Source organism: Strigops habroptila, chromosome 7, assembly GCF_004027225.2.
Source record: "Strigops habroptila isolate Jane chromosome 7, bStrHab1.2.pri, whole genome shotgun sequence".
In the NCBI taxonomy this organism is placed as follows: Eukaryota; Metazoa; Chordata; class Aves; order Psittaciformes; family Psittacidae; genus Strigops; species Strigops habroptila.
This window is the reverse complement of record NC_044283.2, coordinates 21,067,542-21,094,575: the sequence shown is the minus strand read 5'-3', so window position 1 is coordinate 21,094,575 and position 27,034 is coordinate 21,067,542. Positions and strand designations below refer to the sequence as shown.

General features: G+C 38.2%; 1 protein-coding gene across 1 annotated transcript in view; it reads left to right on the top strand.

Annotated features, from left to right (window-relative positions):
- LOC115610462 overlaps positions 1-20,354 on the top strand; it is a 147,774-nt gene extending 127,420 nt beyond the window's left edge. The window contains exon 5 of the transcript XR_003992238.1: positions 18,212-20,354. The gene's annotated coding sequence lies outside the window, so the exon portion shown is untranslated. The remainder of the gene's footprint in view (positions 1-18,211) is intronic.
- The last annotated feature ends 6,680 nt before the right edge of the window (positions 20,355-27,034 follow it).

The window sequence follows — 27,034 nt, the reverse complement described above, 5'->3', positions numbered from 1 at the left end:
TAAATTGGAGACACATCAATTTGATAGATGGACCACTCGGTGGATGGCCACACGCAAAGAGTTGTGGTAAATGGCTCGATGTCCAGTTGGAAACCCGTAACGAGTGGTGTCCCTCAAGGATCGGTGTTGGGACCGGTCCTGTTCAACATCTTTGTCGGCGACATGGACAGTGGGATTGAGTGCACCCTCAGCAAGTTTGCCGATGACACCAAGCTGTGTGGTTCGGTTGATACGCTGGAGGGAAGGGATGCTATCCAGAGGGACCTTGACACGCTTGTGAGGTGGGCCGATGCCGACCTCATGAAGTTTAACCAAGCCAAATGTAAGGTCCTACACCTGGGTCAGGGCAATCCCAGGCACTGCTACAGGTTGGGCAGAGAAGAGATTCAGAGCAGCCCTGCAGAGAAGGACTTGGGGGTGTTGGTTGATGAAAAGCTTAACATGAGCCGGCAGTGTGCGTTCGCAGCCCAGAAAGCCAACCGTATCCTGGGCTGCATCAAAAGAAGCGTGACCAGCAGGTCGAAGGAGGTGATCCTGCCCCTCTACTCTGCTCTTGTGAGACCTCACTTGGAGTACTGTGTACAGTTCTGGTGTCCTCAACATAAAAAGGGCATGGAGCTGTTGGAGAAAGTCCAGAGGAGGGCCACGAGGATGATAAGAGGGCTGGAGCACCTCCCGTATGAAGACAGGCTGAGAAAGTTGGGACTGTTCAGCCTACAGAAGAGAAGGCTGTGTGGAGACCTCATAGCAGCCTTCCAGTATCTGAAGGGGGTCTATAAGGATGCTGGGGAGGGACTCTTCCTTAGGGACTCTAGTGGTAGGACAAGGGGTATTGGCTTCAAACTTAAACAGGGGAAGTTTAGATTAGATATAACGAAGAAGTTCTTTACAGTGAGGGTGGTGAAGCACTGGAATGCGTTGCCCAGGGAGGTTGTGGATGCTCCATCCCTGGCGGTGTTCAAGGCCAGGTTGGACAGAGCCTTGGACCACATGGTTTAGTGCAAGGTGTCCCTGGCCATGGCAGGGGGGTTGGAACTAGATGATCTTAAGGTCCTTTCCAACCCTTACTATTCTGTGATTCTATGATTCTAAGTGCATAACTGTAAAAGCATGGTTGAAATATTCTCTCAAAAGCAGGAGAGCTTATTTCACAAGATTTAAGTCTATGATTTCCCCCCCCCCCCGTCATCAGGCTACAGATAGATACATTCTTCTTCCCTCAGTCAGTCTTAATACAGATCACAGCGCATTGAAAAAACTTAAGTTTTGATATGTTTCTATACCGAAAGCCACCTGAACCAGGGCTACACCTGGTCAACACAGGGTTCAAGTCACTCCTTTCCTGAGAGCAGAGCCTAAGAACATGGTTGTTTTGATTGAAAGAGGAGTTGGAAAGGTGACCTCCTAATTTTTTACTCCAGAGTAAATAATTCCTACTAAGGAAGTGGAATAACTAGATTTAGTACTTTTCACCAAGACCACTTTTCCTTTGCTGTATGGTACCCTAAATACCAAACATAATTAATTTTACTGGAATGCAATGAAAAGAGAGGTCAGCCTATACTCTTTCTTGCAGCCAGATTATGGGTAAGGAGGAGGGAGCACAGCATTTGCAGATTTGCTTCCAGGACTTTCAGTGTACTTTGCAAATTCACTGACTAAAACTCCCAAATTATATACCCAACAGAGGTGGAACTCAGCTCCCTGCATTCCCAAATGAGTGCTGTAATCATATGGGGTACTCACAATTCTTTACTTGAGTGGTCCAAGTTTAAGAACATCTTCACCTGTCACTTTTAGAGCTGCTTTTTTTAACATCATGGAACTAATAGGCAGTGGAGAAATCAAACACTTTACTCCAAATAGACTGCAGCATATCAGAAATCTACACAAATTCAGTACAAAATACACTTGCTTAGAATGAGCAGATCATCATAGACGTCGCTGAAAATTCTGTCCTGTATTTTATTGACTTCATGTATTACGTAATGTTTAATGGAATACAGAATAAATGACTGTTAGGAGAAAAATATCACAATTTCTACATATCTGAATAGTCTCAACACCACAACGCCTCTCTCCAATAAATTATTTTTTCTGAGAAATGTGGAGATTCTAGAAATAATGGGATGAATCTGAGCATGAAACATTTGTATTGAAAACTGTTTTCTGGTGAAGTCCATTGAACTACCTAATAGATTTCTTTGGGAAACTCTACGAACCTGAGTATTTTTTTTTCTTTAAATTAAAATAGCTAAAACAGTTGAAACACACCTTATGTAGTAGTTCTAGCAGACCATATGAACAATAAACTTTGTGAGACTCTTTTAGTTCCAACTTCTACTATTGTAAAATAATTTCCTCTCTTTCACTTAAAAGCAGGGTGCAGATACCAGTTTGTTGCAGGGGATTATTGACTCATTTGTATCTCAAAAGCATGTATATATATAGGCTGTTAAGTCAGAAAAGGCAGGGAAGACTGGAGAAAAAGCATCAAGGAAGACTGGAAAGAAATGTGTGTGAGTGTTTTACCATGCAGTTTATATAAATATGTTTAGCCTGTTAAACCTTACAAGAATTGTTACTAGGTATTTCTAGCTCAGAAGATATTTTCTGACCCTATGTCGCATTTTACAGAAAAGTGGAGGATACCTGCTAGACTGATACAAGGTAATTTGCACCCATATCAGTGTTCATCCGATTTCTGCCATCTGGATGAAGAACAATAACTTTTTAATATTTAAATTTCCCATTATTTTGAAAACAAAAGTGGTTTTGATATCCACAGAACACTTTTAACAGTTACTGTTAAGAACTTGAGTAACTGACTCTCATTTTTGAAGTACATCTTTCAGAATAAACTGGTCCCCGAGTTAGCTTTCCCTTTTGTTGCTCAGTTCCATTGTGTCTGACCGAAGTAGGTGACTTCTATCTCTGTTTCTTTGTGAACAGATCATTCTTGCTTTAGCCTTTGAGATACACCGCCTTTACTGCTAACTTTAAAGTTAGCAATGGTGTAATTTTCCTGGTACCTTCAAGTTTTTTCTTTGAAAGCCTTGGAAAGTAACAGCATTATGTTACTGAAGAGCAGAAACTTATTTTGCTAAAATCTTTACAGCAGCCAGAGATGGGTTTGAAGCAAAAATGCACTTATTAACTGACTTGCATTGGAATTCCCTTCAGCCCCATACACCTATAAATATGGTGTATGTTGGTGTTTGAGGACCCAGTAAATGCTCATCTATTGTAAACCTTGATTCTCAATCAGTCTCAGCCTCAAGACGCTTGACACCTTCTGCCTCACTGTAGGGTCTTCCTCTTAACAGATTGCCGGCTTTTTGATCTGTCAACCAAAGCATAACATCTTCATTGCCGAGAACTTAGGAGTAGTATCGTCCCAGCTTTAAACTTTGCTATTGTTCTTGAGTGTGTTTTTCTTACCAAGGCTGTTCTTTCCCCTCTTTTCTGCATACCTTCTCTATAATTAGGAAAAAACCCTCTGTTGCATTCACTTAGGCAGGGCAATGCCTCACGTATGATTTCGAGATGCATATTACTTAAGGCAAAGCAAATATACCTATCCCACACAAAGATTTGAAAAATATATTTTATTACCTAACATGGGCCTCTAAAACAGTCTGGCCTGACAACTTCAACACATTCCAAAGATAATTTGTTTTTCTCTATTAGGAATGGCATTTTACTGAAATGTTTATTGAAAATAGTGTCATAGTCCATGAAGATGTATTTATATTTTGCTCTCATATTTTTCTAGTCAAAACATCTCATGGTTTTTTTTTTTTAAGAAAGCAAGCTTTAATTTTACAATTTGTAATAGCTTTTCATTTAAAATATTTTAATTCCATATAATACCAATCTACATGCATGCAAATATTACGATCATATTTTAAATATTTTTTCATAAATATCCTCAATTTTTATCAGAAAAAGGAATTGCAATTCTGATTTTTCTAAAAAGTGAAGGATTTGATTCATGCATAGGTTTAGCCTTAAGTTCTGTCAGTAATGAAGCAAGACAAGTAGGAACTGGTGTTGTGTTCCCTGAAAAACGTGCACTAAAGTACAGTAAAACAAGATTCTTTGTTGTGGCTTGCCCAAATGTTTAGATGGTCCATATTTGCAGTAGTTGAAACATTCACTGAAACTATTCAGCTTTTCTTCTGAAATTTGACTAATGTATCTGAGAAACAATTTTTTTTTTCACATATAAATTCCCCAAACCTGATCTTATTTTGGGCTGTTGTTCCATTGATAAACGAAAGAAATACGGGAACAGGAAACAAAAGCCTTGTTCTACTCTGCTCTTTGAGTAAGCGCCTGTCCTGTGTTACATGTTTTATAAAATTGAAACTGCAATACAGTGACACCTCCCTTACAAAACTGCCATAACAACTAAGCACTAAATGTAGGCAGCGATACAGTTTCACCTGATGTTTCTCTACAGGGAAAAGGTTAATTAATCTAAACCCAGACTGTTCATTTTATCATATCTGAAATGTCTGGATGCAGGTGTTGTTATGTCAATTTTAATATCATTCCTGTGGAAGACATGCATCATTTTCATTCTTTATAGTTTAAGATGTATATTTAATCTTTTCTATTTGAAATAGTGTGCTATAGCAGCTATCCAGTGCACCAGGCAGACATCTCGGAGGATAACTGTACCTGGATGGGTTATTAGCACAGGACTGCATTTGTGAATGTGCTGGAGCACACTGCTCTCAGTTAAAGTTAGGCCATATGCCTTAATGTCAGCATTACTATGGCTGCAAGAAAAGAAACTATGTCTCCTCTGACATAAAATTTGAGGGGTAAGAAATGATGGTAAGCAATCCAAGATAAAGCAGGCTGATACAAAAGGAGCCTGTCAACATCTTGTTAATAATCTGTGCAAGCAGAGAGAATTTATTTTTGCATCCTGATGGCTTTTGATATTAAATTTTGAGGGTTTTTTTAAGGAACATCTCCACAAGCATGTATTAGTCTCTTAAGCAGATTTCGATGATCATTTTACTGTCCATCCAAGGTCAACCCACCAGAGTCCTTTTTGGTGCCCAGCGTGTGGCCTGAGGACTTTGAGATAAGGATAGTAGTTGGGAGAGGTAATGGGCAAAACATGGACAGCTAGAGAATGATCGTGGAGAATTTTGGTTTTAATTTGGTAAAGGGACAAGGGGTGGATTGTGTGTAAACTCTTCACTTTCATTTGGTGTTGTGATGATGTTATTTTGATTTTGGTGCAGAAAGTTCTTTTTGTTGATGTGAGTGAAGTTTCTGAAGATTGTGTGATGAATATGTATTTTAATGATAATTCTTAAGTATGTTATTCACAGAGGCAAGGGGTGGAATGTATTGGGTTTGTGTGGCAAGGTTTTGATAATAAGCTGCTAGAAGCTTCCCTCATGTCTGATACAACCAAAGCCAGCTGGCTCCAAAACAGACCCAGCACCTCTGGGATAACATATTTAAGAAGGGGAAATCATCTGCACAACAGCAGTTGCAGCCAGAGAGAGGAATGAGAATAGTGAGAGGAACAGCTCGGCAGACATCAAGATCAGTGAAGAAGGAGGGGGAGGAGGTGCTCCAGGCAATGGAGCAGAGATTCCCCTGCAGACTATGGCAAGACCAAGATGATACAACTTGTCCCCCTGCAGCCCATGGAGGTCCACGGTGGAGCAGATGCGCACCTGCAGCCTGTGGGGGACCCCATGCTGAAGCAGGGGGTTGCTCGTAAAGGAGGCCGTGACCATTTGGGAAGCCCACACTGGAGCAGGCTCCTGTCAGGACCTGTGGCCCTGGGGAGAGAGTAGCCCATGCTGGAGCAGGTTTGCTGCAGGACTTGTGACCCTGTGGGGGACCCACGCTGCAACAGTCTGCTCCTGAAGGGCTGCACCCTGTGGAAGGGACCCATGCTGGAGCAGTTCATGTAGAACTGTAACCTGTGGGAAGGACTCATGTTGGAGAAGTTCATGTAGGACTGTCCCATGGGAGGGACCCCACACGGGAGGAGAGGAAGACTATGAGGAGGAAGGAGTGACAGAAATATGTGATGAACTGGCAAAACCCCCATTCCCCATCAGCCTGTGCCACTGTGGGAAGAGGTGGAGAAATCGGGAGTGAAGTAGAGCCCAGGAGGAAGGGAGAGGTGGGAGGAAGGTGTTTCAAAATGTGGTTTTATTTCTCATTACCCTGCTTGTGACTTTTTGACTGGCAATAAATTAAATTAATTTGCCTGACTGGAGTCTGTTTTGCCCGTGTCAGTAACTGCTGATCTCTCCCTGTCTTTACCTCAACCCATGAGCCTTTCAGTATTTTTTATTCCCCTGTCCAGTTGAGGAGGCGAGTGAAGGAGCAGCTTGGTGTACACCTGGCATCCAGCCAGGGTCAACCCACCACAGTCCTTTTTGGCTAATACAGACTAATAGCACTGTGTAAATGTTTGGTACATTGAACATTTGTCCTTTGTGTTTAAATCCCAAACCTCATTTCAGAATGTTCTGAAATTGAGGTGTTACCGCAGAACAAGCAGAAAATAATGCTGATGTCTGAGCTGTAACTTGTTCCACATAGTTCATTATTTTCTTAAACAGAGAAATGATCTTTTAATTCTGAGGTTTATATATCTTCTGCAATAACATTTCAATACATAAAAATTATTTATAATCTGTTCATTATTACTGCTATCTGCTTGAGGTTTGTAAGCTGCAATTCTGAATGATAAAATTTTTTAAAAAATAAATTATCAACTGATCTTTTTTGTATGGTTAAGGTTATTATCTTAACCAGTGACATAAAGGTCTCATTCCAGCTCATTTTCTAAATTTGCTTTCCAAGTGTTGTGGTGTTCTGGAGATATTTCTACCTTTCAGGGTCTCTCTTATTAGCTAAACTTTGTAATCTAAAATATTAGGATGAATTAAGAGTATAATGTGACAACTATTGAAGATCAATTCTCATATTCCAGGAGAATGATTTTTCTTTTTTAATCTCCAAGACATTTTAGAGACCTGGGCTAGAAATAGAAATTCCAGAGAATTCTCCTGATACAAAGGTCCTAAACTTAAATCCATATATCACCAGCCTGTTAAATATGTATATTCTAGCTCTACCTTTTCTTGTTTTTAGATAACTCCTCAGGCATAAATTAAATGCCAAAGTTCTGAAATACAATAGCTCAGCTGAGAAAAGAAATGATATGAGTTTGTTCCTGTGAAGAGCTGGCAGATCACTGAAGACTGCTGTGAAACCTCTAATTTCAGATGTATTGAGAAAATGCAGGTGTAGCTCCAGAGGCGTTCATTGGCAGCTTGCTCAATCAGATACAAATGCATCAAGTCTTTTTTTTTTGTAATTGAAGTAACTGCCAATACCTAGAAAACAGAGTTCCTGTGTCCTCAGATACCTAGTAATTGTTTTGATCTATTCATCAGTTTTTAAACTTCTGACCAACAGTAATGTTTGTTAGAAAAAAATGGCACTTGGAGACTTTCCTGTTCCTCATGACAAGAATCATAAAACAAAATGTATGTTGGTGTAAACTGGAAAGTTAGAAGATTAGAAACTCGTTAAATTTAACAGACTTTAGAGCACTTCCTATGATAATTTGCGTACAATGAACAAACCAATATGCATTATGTACAGGGAATAAAAACATGTTTGGGTGGGCAATAATGAGTACTCAGAGTACACCTCCCATTCCTTTGGAGTGACTCAGAGGAAAGAATTTTCCTAGTTTTAGCTGACAGGTGTTTTAGATTAGATACCAGGAAGAAATTCTCTACTGTGTGGGTGGTGACACTGGCACAGGTTGCCCAGAGAAGCTGTGGCTGCCCCATCCCTGGCGGTGTTCAAGGCTGGGTTGGTCGGGGCTTGGAGCAACCTGCTCTAGTGGAAGGTGTCCCTGCCCACAGCAGGGTGTTGGAGCTGGATGATCTTTAAGGTCTCTTCCAGCCCAAACCATTCTATGATTCTATGATTTTAAAATGTCGATTAACAGTTTAATCCATATGGGCTCAATTTTCTAAGTGAAAATGTTGATGATTTTTACAAGTTATACAGGTAACCAGTAAAACCCACCCAACAGTACCTGTACATCCCTACACACCCATACACATATATACATACTGGAATGATAAAGGAACAGAAGTTTTACTTGATGCTGAATTAATATCTTGTTTTCCCTGTCCTAAGCTGTATGCCTTTCACTTTCAGATAGTTTCCTCTTTCTGATACTGGTCTGTTTTAACTAATATTTAAAAAAAAAAAACCCCAACCAAAACAAAAACAAACCCAAAACCAAAGAAACAACCAAAAAAGAAAAAAAGCAGTATTATCCTCATGTGTACTGCAACCTGATTAGAAGGATTTCAATTACTATTTAGTAATACTCTCACATACTTTCAATACAAAATCTATTGCTGCTGCTTGTGTATATCTGCTGTGTATCTTCTGTATATCTACTTCTGTATATCTGTAAATCTACTGCTTTCAAATTTAAATATCAGGTGCTAAATGCAATATTAGAGCTGGCTATATTCTTTTAACTCTGGACATCACTTGATCAAAAATAACATGGTGAGAAATAAGTTTACAAACATACCTTGCTGGATAAGTATGGTTCCCATCAGGAACTTCAAAGAAGTAAGTGATATTTTAAAAATCAGCTGGATGATGTTTTTTGGTGACTTTTGCTGAATGTTCATGCATGTCTAGTCATGTAATCACTTGAGAACCTGAAGTGAACTGAAGAAAAGTATTCAGAATTGATATATCTCCTGCAAACTCTGCTCCTGGGCAGAACAAATTCACTAGAGAGGAGAAACCTCAGAGTTGATCATTGAGGCCAATTAAATGAATTACTGTAGAAGAGCAGAAAATAATTCATGAGTGACATCTAATCTATCCTAATTTAATTGCATAAAAACTTAATGTGGGTAGTTTCAGTGTCTGTAGTGTATTGTGTGATACGAGTATCACACAAAATTATCTGGGGATCTGCAGTCAGTTTAGTGTTGTGTTACAGATGTGTAATATATTGTTCTCTATTAGAAATGTTGTTGGAGAAGCCCTACAGAATAAATGTTGTTGTATCATCATTTTGTACAAAGAGACTAAGGGTCCTTCTGACCTGCAGGCATAAATTGTAATTTGTGACGAAGAGTGCCCTTTTACCACAGATAAGTCTGTTAGCTTTTGTCAGTTTAAGAAGCTGTGTCACAGACAGAAAGAGAAAAATTATTTATATTTTAATTCCTTTCCACTGAAGTATCTTGCAGCAAGCCAGACCTTGAAAAAAATAAAATGGCAAAAGTGTAAGATGCACATGCATAATGGACAGAATGAATGTCTAGACAGATCTTTTACCTTGTTGTAAGCCAAAGTGTAGTTTGGTTTGTGTATGTTTGCGTAGTTAAGTGGGACATAAGGTACTACTTATTGTTGACAAGCCAGTTGCTTGACCTAGCTAGCAAGTAAGAGCAGGAAAAGAACGTTTTTCTCATATGCTTCTTTATTTTTGCCTTCATTGTTTGAAATGGGTAAGTAGTCTTTGACTTTTTCTACTATATCTCATAGTACCTTAAAAAAAGTCAGTATGTGTTATATTGTAGAGGAAGCGAAACACACAGCTAATACAGGCACAGTAAGGCTCTGCTCTCTTTTATGCTGCCCCTTGTTCAGCATAAAACTTTTTTTTGTTCTGTCTTTATTCAGCCTGCCCCTTATTATATTCTCCTTAGACATACATTAATCCTGAATGACAAGAAATCTATAATTAATGTCCCAAGTGAATGTCATCACTGAAGTCTCAGTAGTTTTCTCCTTTATGAATCTTCATAAACCACTTAAGAAGTCTGTATTAATATAATTTAAAATGTTCACAGAATCATAGAGTTATAGAATGGTTCGGGTTGGAAGATCATCTAGTTCCAACCCCCTGCCATGGGCAGCGACATGTTTCTACTAGATTGCTCAAAGCCCCATCCAACCTGGCCTTGAACAGTTCCAGGGATGGGGCGTCCACTTCTCTGGGTAACCTGTTCCAGTGCCTCACTACCCTCACAGTAAAGAATTTCTTCCTAATATCTAATCTAAATCTCCCCTTGAAAGACTTCCATTCCACTTTAAGATTTCAGGGTGACTTAACAGTCAAAAGTTAGTGAGAGGGAACAGCAACAGTGCAAACCTGCTTTGGTGCTGCCAATCTCCCCAGGGCACCATGGCCTCTGCCCAGGCTGGCTGGACAGAGCAGCCTCTTCATTGGTGACTGTGAGGAAGTCTGCACAGCCTCCTTCAGTAACACTATAGGGCACAGCATGTAGGACCCATGTCTTGAGATGTGTAACTGGTATGGTGGGGTGCTTTCTCACTGGTGTGAGCTTTAGCAGATCACAGGTAATGGCATAGGCATGCGTAAAGATGGAGCACCCACATTTCAACCTACTTGCATGCATGTTCAGGGGGTGTGCAGTACTAGAAGCTACAAAGGTAGATGATACTAGCAAAATCAGATTTATTTTACCTGTGATATAACAATAGTAGAATAGGACACAAGTTGTGATATGAAATATCAGGAATAAAATAGATTCAGGCAAATTTAGTAATTCTTTACAATTTTACTTCAGTATCTTTCCTTAAAAACCTGTGACAGAAATATTTTCAACAAATTGGTAAAACATTTAAGCAACTGCTTAAATGTGCTATGCAAGCAGCATTATAGCTCATTGTTCTGCAATACTTTTTTATGTTTTTGTATTTCTTTTTTCATTTTATAATCATGCATACTGATATTCCCTTTATTTCTGAAGAAATTTATTTTTCCTGTTTAAAGAATCCCGAGCCGTAAAAAGGTAAAAGCCAAAAAGGTAATGATAATGTAATATAAAGTTAGGTAAAGTTATCTGACAGTAGCTTCAATCTACTAACTTTACAGATAAAGAAAAGAAGTCTTAAATCTTACTGTCTTCAGATTATGCAGCTCTGAATAGGCTCATAATGAAAATTTCAGCAAATGTTTTGACTAGCCAGTAAAATATTTTTCTTATCTTTTAAGCAAATACCAAGTAAAGATGTAAAGATTCATAAATATTTTAAGCTTTCTGTAAGCATAGTATCCTATCTTAGAAAGAGTAGCAAAACTGTTCTAAGACACTGAAACACAGTCTTTCCTATTTTATTAGGTGTATTTAGAAAATACTGATGTTCAAATAATAATAGCAAAGTTATTTTAAAGGTAAAATGTAAAATAAGCTTTCTTTTATGTGAAATAATTCCACCCAAATTAGTATTTTTACAACTATGCAAAAGTGCTTTTGTTTAAATACTTTTTTATTAAGGAAACCTATTTGCAAGCTAACTATAAAGGAAAATAATGATTTCAGGATTACACATTATATACGATACTATAATGTTCTTCTATATTTTGTTGATCAATATTTTCTCCTTTGTTCTTTTTGAAATGCGAGGGTTGCAATGTAGCTGAAATCATTCTCTGACAAGCAAATCTTTTTGTATCATTCTTACAGGAATACACTTTTATGGGATTTCTGTGGATTTTTTTAAAAATTTTTGTTTCTGGACAAAGAAACTGTCATAACTGAAACGTGAGCATTTCAGGTGTGACCTCAACAAGTCTAGAATATTTTTGTGACAGAAAACTTGTTGCTGTTGTTGTTAGCATCTGTACAGCAAATGTACATTTTTTATCATAAAAGGTTGTTACCCTAATATGAATGTTTTAAATGCATTTCCTAAAGGAAGCACTGACTTTATACTCACATAAAAATGAGTGGATAAGCATTGCATGCTTATCCGTATATACATTCTATACATTCTCGATAAAGTGTTCCACAGGGAAAAGAAACTGTACAAGGAAAAATTATATGCATCAAAAGGGAACGAAAATCACTGTAAATAAAAATGGGATATATACTGTCAGTATTTTGTCAGTTGGCATTTTGGTTCACTGAGTTGTGTAAAAGTAAGTATATGCACTAACTCAAACTTCTGGAACAGATTGTGTATATTAGCAGATGCATGGTTAGTGAGGAAGTCCACATCACTGATTAGGTCGGCCAGCCTGTGATTCAGCTAATCCAGGTTCAGATTTTTGCTGTGTGATGGGTTTTTAAAGCAATAACTTCCTAAAAATACAGATAGGAGATAAATGGGTTTTTTTGAAAGCACCACAGCATTTAAGTGCCTTTGAAATCAATACACAGTAGTAGTGAGATACAAAAATGCACTTAGGCATCTGAAGTATAAGATATTCATCAGAGACCCAGAGGGTGATTTAAAAGCATTTAGGTATGAAGAGTCAGAAGGTATGTTAAGTTTGCACTTGCCTTATTGCAGTGAAAGCCTAGGAGATGCTGCTGTTACTTTGTCAGAAGAGTGCATTGAGGGGTGCCTTTATTCCCTATTATAAGACTAGGCTGCTGTAGGGTTGGGGTGAGAGTCTTAATGGGGGAAACAGGAGGACACAGGACTATGAATTTATTATTTTTACTATTTTGGAAGAAGGGCCAAAGCTTGGCTTCTCATTTTGAGACTATTTCTGCTTTCATCCAATCCTCCACACAAAATGTGGTTGTCCAGGTCACAGTGCTGCCTTACACTCACTGGCAAAGTAGTCTAGAAGCTAGAATATGCCCCTGCAGAGTAATAAGGCTGACTTGAAAAGAGGTAAGGCCAGAGCTGCCGATTCTCGTGAGCACAGAAAAAATAGATATAAGCACTGTCCTCCTCTCCTGCTTACTGTCTCATCACTAACCAACCAACCAACCAACCAGACATCAATTCAGTTATATCTGTCCAAATAGGTACTTCAAGCTTATGCATCCTTAATTCATTGTTCTGGTTACTGTATATGTAAGACTTCTTCCACTGGATAGAGAAGCTATATGCCTTAGCCACTGCCAGCTTCCAAAATCTTACTACAGATGACATTGTGCTCTTGTAAACCCATTTATCCTATTGTACATTTTTGTGTACTGGAACATTTCTAAGAGGTTTACTTTTTCTGCATCTGAGCTTTTCTATTTGTTTGATATTATAATATTTATTTCCCAACCTGTCCTGGGTATTTTGAGGATGATAAGATTAATGATTGCTAGGCAATTACCTTTTTCTGTATCAAGAGCAACATAACTACCACATTCATATTTTCTGGTATTATGTTTCAAGGAAAGACAAGCTTACTCCAGATAATTGCAGCACAGATAATCTGGGTCACTACAAGTATAACTGCTGAAGTGAGCAGTATTTTATCATTTTGTCATGAAACTTTCCAGACCATGTCCACACTTGGGCTTACTATGTCCTTTCATGAATTATGGGGTAGATACACAGTTGCTGGACTGGAGACTGTACTTTTCAAAGTGCAGTCAAGGTCAAAATGAACAAATTGAAACAGAAGCATGTTTCTAACAACTATCTCCTTCCAGAATAAATAAAGGCAGGCTAGTCCCTCAGCGTGGAATAACAAACTTCAGCCTTTATAAGAAAATAAAAAATCAGTGACATGAAAGTTTTTTTCCATAGTTATAAGAAAGGACTATCCAAAACCAAAAGATGAATTATTTGAATTTGGAGAAATATATGTCACATTAATGTTAAAATCGTGGAAGGAATTCAAGTTTGCTGATATCTTTAGCATTATTTAGAGTTCTGGTTGCTACAGTTCTACAAATATATAGTACATATTTTAAAAGATCCGGGCAGAGGTGACAGTGATGATGCAATTTACAGAATATCTTCCAGTCAAGGGTGTAGATTAGGGAAGGTTTGGCATGGACGAGAGATGAATGAGGAGGAATGGTGTAGGGAAATTCAATAGAAACTTCAGCATTGGTCATTATGAAAAAGCTAGTGGTAGCCTAAATTAGCAAGATTAAAATTAATAAAAGGGAATAACCAAAAGCTTCAAGATTAGAACACTAAAAGGAAGTACTGTTCTCATACACAGAACTCATAGCCTATCTGTAAACTCTTTGCCCTGCCTTTCTTTTGCTATCTTTTCTCTCAGTTGAGTAGCATTGTGAGTTTCATACCTGCATGAGTGACAGAAGGGAAGTTTACTTCATGTCACCTCTTAAAAGCTCCTCTGTACTTTTGCCTGTGCAGGCAAAGAGTTTCTGCAAGTTATTGACAAGATTGGTTTTCTTTGAAAACAGTGCAAATTAGATAATAAAGTATGCAAAATACACATTCTTATATAATATTCCATTACTTTATTGTAGGTGAATGTGTGTGTGTACACATATATGTAAATTATATACCTCATTATATGTAGAAAGCATATACATCCACAGTTGGTTATAGCAGAATATTCAAACACTGATGCCTATTAAAGAAAAAAGCTAGATATTATTTTTAGCTTTGGAAGCTTTTAACCTGCTGACTGCCATAGGCTATGACAGTATGCTAGGGAAAGATCATCCTATACTGCTCTTACTCTCTCTTCTTTCTGAAAAAATCTACTGGCCACTGTCAAAACAGCACTGCAAAGTCTCAGATTCTTAGTTTGACTTAACACTAAATACTTTGTGATAGTAACCAATGTATTTTTAGGCTTAAGATCAGACTGAGGCACAAGTCCAAAAAAGTCTGTTTTCCCTGAAACTTTCTGATGTTTTATGTAATATGTCAGTAATGGTGTATAGAACTGGATGGACCTTCAGATTTTATCCAGAATAACAACTTCTGATGTCTCTATTTGACTTTAATGACATTGATGCAGTAGATTTTAAGGTATTAAGGTTTTGTCTGAGAAACTGAAGAAACAGCCTTCCTAAAAGATGGAAATATAGGAATACAGGTTCTAGCCTGCACTTTCAGAGGACTAAGGAAAGTAAGCAAAACAGTTGTATTCTTTGCTGTGTAAAAAACTGGCTGGATGGCTGGGCCCAAAGAGTGGTGGTGAATGGAGTTAAATCCAGTTTGTGTCCTGCACAGGTGGTGTTCCCTAGGGCTCAGTATCAGAGCCAGTTCTGTTTAATGTCTTTATCAATGATCTTGGAAAAGGAATGAAGTACACTTTCAGTAAGTTTGCAGAAGACACTGAGCTGGGTGGGAGTTTTGGGTGGGTGGGATCTTGAAAGTAGAAAGGCTCTAGAGAGGGATCTGGACAGGCTGGATCAATGGGCTGAGGCAAATTGCATGAAATTCAGCAAGGCAAAGTGCCAGATCCTGCGCATGGGTCATAACAGCCCCAGGCAACTCTACAGGCTTGGGGAAGAGTGGCTTGAAAGCTGCCTGGCAAAAAAGGACCTGGAGTATTTATTGAGTGGCCAGCTTGTGCCCAGGTGGCCAGGAAGGCCAACAGCATCCTGGCCTGTATCAGCAATAGCGTAGCCAAGCAGGGTCAGGGCAGTGATCATCCCCCTGCACTAGGCACTGGTGAGGCCACACCTTGAATCCTCTGTTCAGTTCTGGGCACCTCACTACAAGAAAGTCATTGAGGTGCTGGATCAGGTCCAGAGAAGGGCAATGAAGCTGGTGAAGAGCCTGAAACACAAGTCTTATGAGAAGTGGCTGAGGGAACTGGGGGTGTTTAACCTGAAGAAAAGGAGGGTGAGGGGAGAGCTTATTGCTCTCTACAACTACCTGAAAGTAGGTTGTAGCAAGGGGGGTGTCTGTTTCTTCTCCTAAAAACTAGCTGGATGTCTGGGTCCAAAGTGTGGCGGTGAATGGAGTTAAACCCAGTTGGCAGCAGGCAACAAGTGGTGCTCCGCATGACTCAGTACTGAGGCCAGCTCTGTTTAATATCTTTAGCAATGCCTGGATGAGGCACTTGAGTGCACCCTCTGTAAGTCTGCAGATGATACCAAGTTGGGCAGGAGTACTGACCTGCTTGAAGGTGAAAAGAATCTACAGAGGGATCTAGACAGGCTGGATCAATGGGGCTGAGGCCAATCGTATGAGAGTCACCAAGGCAAAGTGCCAGGTCCTGCACATGGGTCATAACAATCCCATGCAATGCAATAGGACCTGGGAGTGGTGGTCAATAGCCAGCTGAACATGTGCCTAGGCGGGCAAGGCAGCCAATAGCATCGTGGCTTGTATCAGAAGTAGTGTGGCCAGCAGGACTAGGGAGGTCACTGTCGCCCTGCACTCAGCACTGGTAGGGCCAAGTCTTGAATACCATGTTCAGTTCTGGGTCCCTCACTATAAAACAGACACTGAGGTGCTGAAGCGTGTCCAAAGAAGATCAACAAAGCTAGTGAAGAGCCTAGAGTACAAGTCTTATGAGAAGCAGCTAAGGGAACTGGGGTTGCTTAGTCTGGAGAAAACTTACTTCTCCACGTTATTTGAGGATTACCTGATAAGGATACCACTGAATACTCTGACATGGTGAGTTGAATACCTACATAATTAGATAGGTGGTCAAGATGATGGGTGTTGGTCTCTTCCAAGTAACAAGCAATAGGACAAGAGGAAATGGCCTCAAGTTGCACCAGGAGGTGTCTAGATTGGATATTAGGAAAAATTTCTTCCCCAAAAGGGCTGTCAAGCATTGGGACAGGCTGCCCAGGGAAGTGGTTGAGTCACCATTGCTGGAGGTATTTAAAAGACATGTAAATGTGCTGCTTAGGAACATGGTTAAGTGGTGGACATGGCAGTGTCAGCGTTAACAGTTGCACTAGATGGTTTAAAAGTCTTTTCCAACCTAAACCATTCTATTATCTCCATGAAACATACAAATATGTATATACACTAATATAAAGTACATGCATAAACGCAGTAAGAAGTTTGATACGACTACACTATCTATATTGTCCATAGATCCTAGTGGTATTTTTTGGAAAAATAAATCTAGGAAAGATTAGGTTTTATGTACTTTCATGACAAGATTAATGTTATATTTATACCTGAAAAATGCAAGGAGTGTATTTTCCTCAGATGCTAATTTTCACAACTTGCAGACCTTCACAAAATAACCTAATACATTATATAAGCATATTTTCATTATGCTAAACATCAGTATCATGACTATGCTTCAGTTCCTCAACAGAAGTTGTAATCCAAAGATGACTCATGAGACAGAATGCATACACTTTCAAAAAGCCAAATAAACTAGGGAAACACGAAAAGTCACAATATGACATTGATTGTAAGAGCAATAGAATAGGCGATCTACTATTCCTTCAGTAAAATTGAACATACAGATAATTGACTTTTCAGCCAGGCCAGACTTCAGCATTCTTGGAAAATGTTGCCAACTCAAATTTATGTCTGTGGGAACAATAAGACTAGGAAAAATCTCAGAAAATTTGAAGTTAATTCTACCTCATTTTTCAAAAATAATGTCCTCTTTGTACATGTGTCAGTCTTCCAGGATAGCTATGTAAGACATTCTCAAAGCCACCATCAGTTGTACAAAGCCCTAAACATCCTCAGTCGAGATGGATGTTCCCCCTTTCATTTTCTAAAAATTATCGTAGAGAGGTTGCCAGCTTGATGACTGACCTCTGTAATTTGTTCTGAAGAACATGAACTCACCATCATGACTATCAGTAGACTGCTAACAGAAACTCCTCCAACATGCCTTTCAGTGAACTCCCTTATCAATTGTTACTAATGTTGAACAACTAGTATTTTTAGCATGTAAAAATTAATCTGAACCCAAATAGCATAAACCCACAGCTGTGTATATGACACTGTAATCACTGTACAGTAAAAGTGCTATTTGCTTAGGATGGATGAAGAGATGCAGCTATTAATGAAGAAGGCTCTCTTTATTGCTCTGGTATTTTTCTTTTCACCTCAAGCTTCCTGTCTTAAGTCATGTAGTTTCAGTTGTACTAAAAGGTGAAATTTATTAACTTGTTTACTTTAATCTGCTGTGACAAGAGTGAACTTCATCTTTTAATTTTCAGGTCTGATTACATGCAAAATGAGACAGACTGCAAGGTATGCAACTCACCATGGTCAGAGTATTCACTGGTATCCTCAAAATAACTTACCAGTTCATCCTCAAACAACTCAAGAGATGCATGATTTTCTGCCAGTCATGTATGCAAACACAACTAAGCATGGATGTTTCCACACAGCAGAGCTGCATTGCTGAGCTGTAATTAAAGCCTAATGATTGTTTGGTAATGGTCTGAGAGTCAGGCACTTACCACGTAAGACTGCTATATACATCTCACCTACTTAGCACAACTTCAACTTACTGACTTTTTTTTTTCAGGGAGTGCATCTGAGATGAGAGCTTGAGCCTGATGCAGAAGACCTGACCTTAATTCTGTGTGCAATTCTACTTCCTGATCACTATGCATTTGGAATGAGACTTTATGGACTTCAACATCCTGGGAAAAAAGTCACAGGGAACAGAGTCAATCTTTTTCTGGTTTGCCTTTAGAAGGCAAAGCATATCAATTCCTATGAAACCTAGTGCATCACCTAAATGTTTTCAAAATACTCCTGCCTGTAGTAAAATACTTTACACTGCTTCAAAATTATAACCATCTAACTTGAAAATATTCTATTTGGCAGCACAGAGATGCTGGTAAGATGTAATGGATAAGAAACCTCTTTCTTTTCTTTGGTGTGTCTTATTTGAGAAAGCAGTAACTAGATGTTAACATATCAAAATTCTGCTTTGCCAGAAAACATGCACTGAAACAGCAATTTTTTCCAACATTAAAAAAAAATGTTGAAGTCTATAGCACAATGAATCTATGAAGTTACAGGAAAATCATCTAAAACATCTTTTGCTAGTTTCATAGCTTTTTTTTTTTTTTTTAAATACATTTAAGTATAGCAATCCACGGGCTAAAGAGTTCAAGGCACAATCTTTCTTCTAGAACCATCCTCAGCTTTCCAATCGGCTTGCTTTCTCCCACATCTTTAGAAGTATGGCCCATAGGATGTCCACCACACTATGCTCATTCCAAAGAACGCATCCTAAAAAAAGGGCTATAAATTAACATTCTGATGTCACATACCTCTTAAACAGCTTCATACTCATTTATGTTCCTATAGGTGGACCATTTCTCTTTGGTACATGTAAGAAATAATTATGAAACTGAATCTGGACTTCCACATATATGTATCTGAAAAACAGAAACAGAGTCCAATAAGAAATAATATATAACCCTTTGACTTTTTAATAAATTTTGACTGAGTATACAGAAACTATACGTAAAAACCTCACTCCAGGATAGCAGTGGTCATTTAACATTGTAATTATATTTGCATGTATAGAAGCAGATTCCCTGAACTGCTTCAATCGAATTTGAATGGTTTTCTCCACCTGAGAAACTGCACTCCACTTACAGGGAAATTTTGCTCTGATCCAAGAGATCTTTTCCTTATAACACAAAACTGTCACCCATCACATTAAATTATTAAATACATTTAATGGGGCTTATTAGTGTTTCTTCCTTATCTGCTCTTCTCCGACTTGGTGAGGAAAGATGTTGCCACTACTCACATAAAGATTTTATTTTTTTGTTCTGGTTGCCAGTAACTAGATCAGTCATGAGGAAACATGGGTCCAAAAATCCTTCAGATTTCAGCAATTTGTAGTCTGCTTTTGGGGACTTAGCCAATAAATGCTAAAGATGAAAGTCAGTGCTCATACTTCCATCCCCTCTTTTTTTATCTGAAGATAACCACAGCTCTTCTGTATTAGGTGTCCAAATTCAGCAAAGACTTAAGAGAACACAGTTTCCCATTAGATATCTGTGTAACTAGTGGGCATTATCCTGCTTTAGGTCAGCATTATTATCTTCAGAAGGGAATTTTTACATTTGCATTCAAACCTATGATGGGTTCTGTTCTACCTTTCTTGAAAGAAAAGTCTGCAGTTTTATTGGAACAAGGATTGCCAAGATCCAGCAGTAACTAATGTCTCCCTTAATGAAAACCTAGAGGATTTACACACTGTTGTACTGTCAGCACTAGAAAATAAACAAAACCTTTCAACCAATTCTGAAATGAAACATAAGCTTCCTGCAACTCTAAAATTATGTTCCAGTGATCAATGGAATATTAATTGTAACATGGATCCAAAAAACATCAGAGAAACAGAACTGGATGTAGATTTTTTCCATCAGTGGCTAATGTAAACCTCACTTTGACTTAGGTGCAGAAAGTTGGTGATTCTGTTTCTTATCATAGCCTCAAAAACACAGCAACAGCATGGGTTTGTCAGGTATTACACTGTCAGGTATAATGCTTCAAGATTTCAGACCTTTCATATTTCTTATGATTTGTCAAACACTGCATAGCTCTTCCCAATCTTCTGATTTGTCATCAACTCAAATCTCTCTTGCTAATGATTTTATTATACAGGGTAAAATGTTTCTCCTGCTAGGCTCTACTACAGAGAACGAAGCCAAACAACATAAATTGGCTGAGGCATCCAATTTCCTGAATTTTGCCTTGGATATCTAAGTTTCTTTAGTCTGCTAATATAAACTCACTTTGTGGTAGAGTCAAAGAAAGGGAAAGATCATTGGCTAGATGGTAAAACATCCATACAGGTTTACCGTGTAACCTCTGCTCTACAGTTTATAGCCTCCACTAAAGAGGCTCCTGCATTCTGCATGATTGCTTCTAGTTAATGAAAGTAATGAATATATAAAACATTTTAATAAAAAATAGAGAATTAAAAGGTTTGGCATTATCTTTAAATTAATTATCTAACTCAATGCTATTGTCAGAAACCAGGATGTCTCAACTGTTCTGAGAATAATGAAATTTAGTGTCAGATCTTGTGTGCCCGTGTGATACCACCTTAGTTCCACTATGTGTTGAAAATGTGACAATTCAATACCAAAGTTCTCTACAAATAAACCTCAAATCATAACTCCCAATAAACCTTCAACATAGTAATACCATGTCTGACCATTACATTTTGGACAAAACAAATAACTATTTCTATGGGACAAAATTGCAATTGTTCTACCTGAGAACAAGATCATATAAATGGCTACAGATATTGGCAACATTGCGGAAGTAATGGAGACTATCTAGGTTTCTTCTGAGAAATCCAGAGCACTTGCACTTCTGATGAACATGAAAAAAACTGAAAAAGTCTATTATCTTGATAAGTTAGGTCACATAACGTACTTAATTTTCACTGGAAGTTTTCCAGTATGGATACACGTTGTCTAATACTGTGTCCATATAAATCAGGCATTCCACAACAATGTGATCACTGTCTGACTTAAGATAGCAATTCCGCAGACTCAGCCATATGCTTGAATACTGATGCACTTAGCTCAGTTGAATTGAGTAGGATTTAAGTGTTAGCTATTCTGGCAATTCTGCATTTATTAGACAGGTGCTTCCATAAACTGAAGAATGTCTATGACTAAAAAAAGAAAATATGCATCAAATACTGTATTATAGAGTACATACATTTCAGAGGTGACCCCAAGAAAAGTGCTTCCTGCCTGTCAAGGAAAATAGCTTCACAGAAGAACAAGCTGTCATATTATGAGACCATCAAAGCAGAATACAACAAGAGAAACACCAATTACGTGAAACATCTTCCTAGAAAAGCTAATATTTAATATTTATAAACTTTGTCTACGAAGATTTCATTTTCCACTCAAAATCAACAGAAAGCCAAACATCTGAAAGGAGACTGCTACTCTGTTTTGCTTGGTTTATTTTTAACCATTATTACAAACTTAATCCATATCTCTATTGAATTTAATAATTGAGTGAATAAGCATACGGTGTCCACTAGATCTCTTTAATATACCTTTCAAACATGAAATATCCCAAACCCCAAGCTCTAGTGGCACTTCTTAAACAAGGTTATTTCTTAAAAACAGCTTCTAATTTTTTTAATTAATTTTCCTCTTAAGCAATTTTCCTCTGCCAACATCCAAAAAAGAAAAATCTACCATAGTACAGCTCTTTGGTTTTTGTTTTCTAATTGCTTCTTTTCATATTACTTTTCTGTTGTTACATATAATCTGTATTTCCTTGTTCTCATCTTTTATTTCTTAAGGAAAAGAACAGACTATGAAAATACAAAAGTAGTGCTATGTATCTGTTCCCTTCTGCTCTGTTCATTTATTAGAAATTGTTGCTATTACTCTGATAAAAATTTGGATTCCACCTAGATTTCAGGTTTAATAGCATAGTGTGATCAAGGAAAAAGAAGGAACAGGAAAATTATTTCTATTTTGAAAAATTATATCCATGCACTGTATAATATTTTTAAGGTTTTATATACATTTTATTTTTAACCTGTATGCAGTTAATCGCCATATTAAAGATTAAGTAGATAACATGTATCGCAAATTCTTCACATGAATCAGACAGCTTCTGAATATTCCTTTCATTGAAAGCACTTAATTAGTACAGCCCAGAGAAGAAGAACTGTTCTATTTTCTTTGCAGCTGAACATTTATGACACATTAGAAATAGTATGACAGAGCTCTCATGGATGTCACTGATGGAGCCTAATACTATTGTCTGCTGAAGGCCAAAAAATCCAACTATGGGTGCCCTCTATAAGAGGGTACACTCCATAATATAAAATTTCACGGTATAAAGTTTTAGAACTATTTTTCATTAATATAGGCTCTCTTATGGGGATCAGACTATACCTGTGGCAACAAAATTAGGGCACAAGAAAAACTTCTATAGGTACATCAGGAATGAAAGGAAGATGAGGGGAAAACATGGACCCCCTCTGGAAGGAAACAAGAGACCTGGTCACCCAGGACATGGAGAAGGTCATGAGGTACTCAGCAACTTTTTTGTCTTGGTCTTCACCAGTAAGAGCTCCAGCCACATCGCCCAAGTCACAGAAGGCAAAGGCAGGAGCTACAGAATGAAGAACCACCTGCTGTAGATGATCAGGTTTGAGACCATCGAAGGAACCTGAAAGTGCACAAGTTCATGGGATCCAACGAGATGCATCCACGAGTCCTGAGGGAACTGGCAGACAAAGCTGCCCAGCCACTATTCATTGGATTTGTCTACCCTTCTAGTAGTTTTCCAATTTAATAATAGGAGTCTATAGAAAAAGCAAAACTTATATACATTTTCTCCTACATCATTATTTCTGTAATTCTTCTTTTATACTGAGTTTACTGGCTGTGAATATCGTAACACAATTTCCTTACTAATAAAACCAGCAAAAGCACAGGGTCCAAAATCAGGAATTAAGAACCTTTTGAAAGATCTTATAACAAAATAAGATGATCAGAATTAACTTTTCAAAAATAGATTCAAATTGTCTCCAAGTACTTCAAAATCATGAAAAAGAAAATCCAGTGCCTAAAATGCTAGGTAATATACAAATTGTTTGCTGCCATGGAAACTGACAAGTTTAGAGATGCTTGAATTTCTGTGTATAATTTTAATATACTGTTCTTAAATAGATTCCATGATTTCTTTTTTTTATATTAGACCTTTATGTAAAAATAGTTCCTTTCTGACGGCTTATCTTGGCTAGTCATCCATAACCTGTTACTAAGATAACGGTATGGAAATCTTAGAGGCTTAAATTCCTGTAATTGTAGTTATGATTTAAAAACATGCATTTTAAAATCTAGTGCTCTTGTATAATACTCTAAACTCGTTTAGTGTCCCGCACCACCCAGCGGGTGTGGGGGAGTTGATTCTTTACCATGCCGAGCAGATCACAAGAGAAGCCACAGGCCCTCCCGGAAAGTGAAACAACAATTAATTTTATCGTGAACTTCCCTAAAACTCTGTCAGTAGGAACAAAGGTCTTGGCAAGTTCTTATTCTTACAAAGGATCCGAAGTAGGAGGGGGAAAAAAAAAAAAAAAGAAATAAATAAAACATAAAAGATGACCAACCTGCGAATACAGCAGCATCTTCTCAGTCAGTAACTTAACTCCCTTTCAGCCACATCCCTTCTCACTCCACCACCCCATCAGGGTCAAGAGCAAATATACAAACGCCCCGCTGCTGACGGACATTTTATAGGGTCAGGGGTCTCCTGGACCCTCCCACAGGCGGAGGCTCATGTTCACGCTCGCACGTGCGCCGGGAGCTGTTCTGGAACGTTCCAGCCGGTGGCGGGGGCCAGGTAAATCCCAGCCCTAGGTCACGCCGAGCCCCGTCAGGCGCCGCAGCGTCTGTCGCTGTCTCCAGGCAGTTCGTTGCCGGGGCAGTTGATCTCCGCGGCCTCAGGGCAGACACCACAGGAAAACCATCCCCCACCTTGGTGGAGCGCGGACCTGCTCTGCCCCCGGCATCTGCCCGAGCGGCAACGCGCTGCCCACCGCCGACAAGCTCAGGCCTCCCTCAGGGCCGGTTGTCTTCTGGGGTGCTTTGCCACAGCACAAAAAGAGTCTTTTGACTGTCACAGGAGCTGAGGGACATACAACCAAACCAGTAATTAAATGACATTTGAGCAAATTCAAACTGCCCATTGGCTTTTTTTACCTGTTTAGTAAAACCATACTACTTACTAGACTTTTACATTTTGATTTTTAAGCTGCTCCTAGCAAAGCTCCATCTTCCATTTATAACATCGAATGAACCACCACTTCTTACAGGCATGTCAGCATTGCAGAACAACTTCTGGCAATCTGATTATAAAATACTCACTCAAAACCTATTTCCTATTAATGCAAATTACCCAACCACCAAACAAACTTACTGACACAAGGAAGATGATAAATACATAATGTGTAGGGATACTAAAAAAATAATATTTTTGTACTGCAAAATTTAAGAAACATAAGAACATTGTTTGAATTACTTTCAAAATGAAACCCAACCTTGTCCCTCAAAATATGAGAAAAAGAAACAATCTAAATTAACCAGCAAGACAGCCTGTTTGGGAAATTCTAGTTGAAGAACAGAACAATGAGCAAAATCTGCTATATTTTCCCTGCTGTCTACATTGGGATTTTGCATGTATTTTATCCTAAAGAGTCTGATCAAACCAAAACTACACTCATTTTTGAGTGTTGTGGTTTAACAGTAGCTGGCAACTAAGTACCACGCAGCTGCTCGCTCACTCTCCCCCCCTCACCACCTAGGTGGGATCGGAAGGAGAATCAATAGGAGGTAAAACCTGCAGGTTGAAATAAAAAGTTTCGTAACTAACATTAAGTAAAATATAATAGAAATGATAATAACAACAATAGGAACAACACAAAAAAGGAGAAATAAAAATTCAGAAAACACAAGTGAAGCCCAGTACAACTGCTCACCCCCTGTTGACCAATGCTTAGCCTGTCCCCAAGCAGCAATCAGCAGCTCCTCACCAACTTCCCCTGTTTTATATACTGAGCATGAAATTCAATGATATGTAGTACCCTTTTGGCTAATTTGGGTCAGCTGGCTCTCCTCCCTGCCAACTTCTTCTGCTCCTCTTCACTGTCAGAGCACGAAATACTGAAAAGTCTTTGATTTAGAATAAACGCTTAACAGCAAGTAAAACATCAGGGTGTTATCACCATTTCTCTCACAATAAAGCCAAAACACAGCAGTCTACCAGCTACCTGGAAGAAAATTAACTCTATCCCATCTGAAACCAGGACACCAATATTAGTACTATAGTTACAGTTTACAAATTGTTTTCTTTCAAGTACTATGACTTTTATATAGCAATGTGGCTTTGGACTTCTAGAACCAAAGACACAAAGCAAGTTATGACATTTTCTCAGCTACTGCACTATTTCATAAAGTGTATGTGAGACTACTACTCTCACCCTAGCTATTAGTTTTTAAATCATTAAGGTGCAGTCGGGACTATGCATGCAAGACAGAAATCTTCAGATCCAAAATGGGAAAGACTTGGAAAGCATAGATATCTAAGACCCAGCCATAGAAGCTTCAGACACAGCCTTTTCATGATGTACATTATTCATTGCTTGAGACATTCAGGTTTTGAATTATACATTGAAGTTACTTATTTCCTTTCACTAGGTTTATAGGTGCTTCATCATTAAAGGCAAATACAGAGTCTAATTTTGGGTACTGAGGTATATGAATTGAAGATACCGATATGAGTGGACTCATTCTTTGACTACAAATTGCACAATTTTTTTTGAGCTGAAATACTGTAAACCTGATTCTGACTCTATCCTATGAGTCCAATAAATATGTGAAACAAGGGAAGCCTACACATCTATATGCATACACGCATACTTACACATATGCACATATATGTATACAAAGACTTAGTTCAAAGCCTAATTTCAAGCTTTAAGAAGGTAATGGGTCTCAGGCTTAGCCAGAAAATACTGCAACAGATTCTTGCTTGCTATTTGAAGAAGGAGTGGAATATCATAAGGAATACTTTTTCAGGAGTCCTCTTTGAGAAAACCTACAAATGCACCACTGGGGAGAATTTCTGAAGGTTGGGATGTGATTTCCTCTCATTGTGCTAACCTGCCAGAGATCTAGAAACTGCTACCTAAGTTTTTCTCTTGTATCAGGTCCCTCAGTACATGCCTGCATTCAGGGAGGAAAAAAGGCAGTGCTTTTACAGGGAAGATTCAAAGCTTTGCAAGAAATCTGGCCAACTGTTCAATTGCCATCCTTACAGAAAGTTAAACTGAGATCAAACAAACATAAATATTGGAAAAAGTTATAATTAGCTTATATTTATTGTCTACAAGTTATACATGTGTCTAATTATAAAACAAAATCAGTTGCATTTATATCTGGCAATGCAATGCCATGTTATGCAAATAATAAAATCTACGCTAAGATGTCAGGTATTTATCAAAAGAATTTATCCTCTATGTTAAAAATATAGGCATTAACTATGAATATGTAAAGTCTTTTTCCTCCTTAAGAAACAAACAGCCACAGGCATGTTTGATGTAAAAAAAAAAAAAAAATATTAAAAACCTATATCACAGAATTGTACACCAAATGACAGCCACACAGAAATAAGAATATGAATATTATATTCACAATTAATTCTGTATGAGGAATTAGATAACCAGCTTCTATTAAAACATACAAAAGTTTTGACAAAAGAAAATCCTTAATTATCGACATAACTGGTTTTAAAAGTTGATAACTAAGGCTCTAAGACAAAACATATT